The following is a 4,386-nucleotide window of genomic DNA, read 5'->3' as shown; positions in this document are numbered from 1 at the left end:
ATTTCTCTTTTTGCGTTGCGTAAAACTCCATGTCGAATCTATGAAGCATTATTGAACAAAAATTTCTTCTTGTTGTAATAGTTTGCCTCTGTATTCTATTTCCTGTTTCTGCACTAGATTCTTTGCCTGTGTTTGGAATGCTCTTTTTTTATCATAACAGTATCAAGTTATATGATCAAAGCAATTACTGTAAACAATTGAGTGGGGAGGGAGCATTTAGCAATGTAAAAGCTCTGGCCTCACCAGTCCCTTTGAAGAGGCCATTGTAAATTAGCATGCCAATTTTCAAGATATAAAACAACCGGTCTGCTAGATTTAGGTAAGTATCCCTTGTAGTCTGTCTGATTAAGTTGGGGAATAACCCTATTCATATCTGAAATAACATGCAAAAGTGAAGGGTGAGGAACTTCCAATACTTAATAGGATTCTTGGGACTGATTGTTGTGGTAATGGGCATCGCAGAAGAACTTACACGCAACAAGGTGTGTAGTAGGTATTTATCAAAACTGACACTTAGGTTTTATTGTTATTAACATGAATTTGATATATGATGCCCTAATGCACAGGCCAATGATGTGCGGTATGAGGAGGGGGATGCAACTTTCCATCAAGCCCTGCATTGGCTATGGGAACCATGGCAGCTCTGTCACTTTTTTTTGCCCAATTAATAGCAAATGCCATTGGAGGCTTCGTTTGTTGTGCTAGGGATCAGTGCAATATTCTCACCTGCAATAGACTGACTACCATTATTCTCCTTTTCTCATGGTACAGTGCTCTATTAAAATGCTCAGATAATTGATTTCTGTCTTTGAATTCTGATGGCGGGTTGTTTATGAAAATCACCATTGAATTGAATTGAATTTCTGGTTCTCCCTTGCAAAACATTAAAACATTTTTGGGCATTCGTTGTAAACTTGAACATATTTCAGAGTAGATATGAGCAAAATCAATTGTTTGAATTTTCTCCTGTTAGTTATATTATAGAATGTTTTCCAAATTTGTAGTCAAGATAAAGATAGCTTAGAATAGAGGGCAAATACTATACACATCCTGTAGTAAGCAATCATTGGCTTATTGCTTAGGATAGTTTAGAGTAAAGGGTAATCTGAAAGATGTGTAGTTTAGAGTAAAGGGTAATCTCAAAGACGTGTAGTTTAGAGTAAAGGGTAATCTCAAAGACGTAGTCTAACAGTTAAGTGGGGAGGTTTGCTCACAAAATAGGTTTGCTCACAAAAGAGGTTTGCTCACTACATGTTTTGTGATCGGATTCAAAATATATAATAAAAAAAAAAATGAAATAGAGATAAATTATGAACCAGGAGTGAATATTATAGAATTAGAATATTATAGAATTAGAGATAAATATGAGCCAGGAGTGAATATTGTAGAATTAGTAATCCTTAACTGATAGTATGCTATGAAAAACAGAAATCCATAAATTCCAAATTAGTAATCCTTGACTGAGTGTATGCAGTAAAAACTAGAAATCCTAAAATTTCATTATAGATGTATATAGAGAAATTTTTTTGAATTTATTTTTGTCAATTATATTTTGAAATATTCTCTAAATATATAATCAAAATGAAGATGGCTTTTTATAATCTTGGACTGGATGTATGTATGCAATAAAGACCAGAAACTCCATGATGTATGGAGAAAGTCCATAGAATAATATGCCCAATTGCCAAAGTCTCATTCTCATGCCTGTGGGTTTTTTTGGGCAGGATGAGTTTCGCAATTGTAATTTATCTATTTTTGGAGGGGTCGAGCATGAGTCAAAGCCAACCATACAACAAGCCCTGGTTGGATGAGGGTTGCTATGTTGTGAAAGCTAGAGTTTTCGGCGCAACAGCTGCCATATCATTTCTAACAGTCATATTAGACATTCTGTATTACACAGCAATTACAGAAAAGAGAACTGAGGATCTGCCCATGACCTCCTCAGTTGTGCCAGTGGCAGTGCCATCGGCCATGAATTCAGAGAGAGCTAATTCTACAAGAAATATTGAGCTCAACGACCTTGATGGGTTGACCTCTGGTAAACATGAGATCTAGAGAAATTATTTCCAGACAATTTAAAAGCACAGAGACCAGAGATTTAGAAGTGCATATACTGCTGTAGATGACTAAGAGGATCTGTAAAAAGGGAGAAAACCATGGGGGCTATTCACAGGCCAGAGACGTACAACAAATACTCCAATTGAAAACCCAACAGCTAGATTTTACTTTGTAATATATTATACTAGATTTGTCTCAAATGGGAATATTGAGATCCAATAAATAAGGGACATTGAGCAATCATGGTCTGAGACTCCCACACACCTATCTCTAACACAACGTGTGAGAGAGAGTGTTTAAGCACACTCACAGACAACACATGGGCCGTCAAACAGAAACCTTGAGCCATAAGTAATCATTCAGCCATCTCAGTATACTTAATTATGGAATTGGACCATATCACACATTCACAGAGAGAAGGCTCAGCAGGAAGGGTGAAGCATACCCTTGCATTCATCAACTGAGTCTTACTGTTAATAAGTTGTGAAGGGTGAAGCATATCCTTGCATTCATCAACTGAGCCTTACTGTTAATAAGTTTTAATAGTTATAGTCATAATCAATTATAATCAGTTTCACTCAAATGATTTATATCTATGTAGTCTAAGCACAACATTCACAGAGACAGATACACAGGGGATAATAGGGAAGGTTGAACCACGAGTTATCATTCTTTCATATCAATATAGATAGTAATGGATTTGAACTGGATACATACAGAAGGTTCTTTACAAAGGCTTAATTAAATCAATCTTGTCATCATATGGATTTTACTTGATTATGGGCCATAATAGTTACAATACATGGCCAAGTATACACAGCAACATCCGAATGTATGTTTAATGAATATACTTTAGTCTTCTTGATGATCCTACCATTATACACAAAGATTCATATTGTAGGTTTATCAGCCAGGCTGAAGTGTGTATATATATAAATAAATTGGGTATAGCTGATTATGGTTTGGGATCTAACCTTGATACCCTTTTGCACAATGGGATCATCAGGGGGATTGAAGAAGACATTTATCCGGTATCTTCCTCCTGCTACTCTGACTGAAACCCCTGATTGTGGATATGGTGGTTTTGATATCCCTCTCAAATGCCTATTTGACCCATTTTCACCAATTCTTTGCACAAAAGAAAGGGAAAAATTGAATCTTTGTAAAGAATGACAGAAAATGATACAGTTAAAAAGTTGCAAAGGAAGTTCCATCAATCAAAATACACAAAGCCAAGTAAAGATAGAGAAAAATTCAATTTATTAAAAATTAAATAACAAAACACTACTACCTTAGAGAGATATCCAGCTAGCATGGATAGAAAGATGAATACAGATATCCAACAAGCATGCATAGAAAAATGAATAGAGCATAACATCTCTCAAATATAAGTAGTGTGAAACACAATTTATGGCTAATAGGCTATCACTTATTGGTTACTTGGTCAGCTAAGTTTTGGTTTTGTAGCATTTGAAGTTCCAAACTTTGCAAAGTTTTTCTTATGCCCTGCTCCTCACCAAAGTCACCACATTCAACAATGAATAACTTACAGATTGTTGTTGATTGGAATTTGACACGAATTGGAAATTGGAAGTTGCAACTTGCAAACGAATCACCATAAATTAGTAACATAACTCTCACAGATTGTTGTTGATTGGAATTTGACACGAATTGGAACTTGGAAGTTTCAACTTGCAAACGAATCACCATAAATTAGTAACATAACTCGGCAGTGATAACTGAGAATTAATTATCAGTAATACCATACCATTTACCTGTTGAAAATTAGAAATTGATATTTATGACTTAGCCTGGAATCCGGATATGGTCACTTGGGAAATTGCGATACGGGTGGATTATTAAATTAGATATTAAAAATGTTAATGAATCACTATCCACAATGATTCACTCTCCGTTCAGCGCAAGGTTAAATATATATATATATATATATATATATATATATAATTTTTATTTTTTTTAACTTTTCAATTTTAAATATGCCCATCATATTGATGTTCTTAAAAATTATTGGCAAGTTACATATGATGTGGAGATTTGGAACTAGAAAGTAGATTTGAAACTAGAAAGTATTTTACATGTAAAAAAGCCAAATACATGAATACATGCGCCAAATTTAACCACTGCTTGCAGCAATAGCATACTCGCACTCAACATTATAATGCACTAGTGTTAATATAGTAAATAATAATGATAACTATATTATTATGTCATAATAAAATATCATTTTGACACGGAAAAATATCTTTACTTCGCATCAAAGTAAAAGCACAAGTAATATCAAATACATGGCAGATTAGGTTAGAATAA

The 4,386-nt window shown here is 34.4% G+C and overlaps 1 pseudogene; it reads left to right on the top strand.

Moving 5' to 3' along the window:
• The first annotated feature begins 383 nt into the window (after positions 1-383).
• Positions 384-2,090, top strand: LOC149236696 (protein MODIFYING WALL LIGNIN-1-like; annotated as a pseudogene).
• Positions 2,091-4,386: the final 2,296 nt, after the last annotated feature.

The sequence above is a fragment of the Pinus tabuliformis genome, chromosome 8, assembly GCF_031772625.1.
Source record: "Pinus tabuliformis cultivar Carrire ecotype Pingquan chromosome 8, CPIR1, whole genome shotgun sequence".
Taxonomy (NCBI): domain Eukaryota; kingdom Viridiplantae; phylum Streptophyta; class Pinopsida; order Pinales; family Pinaceae; genus Pinus; species Pinus tabuliformis.
The sequence above is the reverse complement of the archived record's forward strand: the minus strand, read 5'-3'. Positions and strand labels throughout refer to the sequence as shown.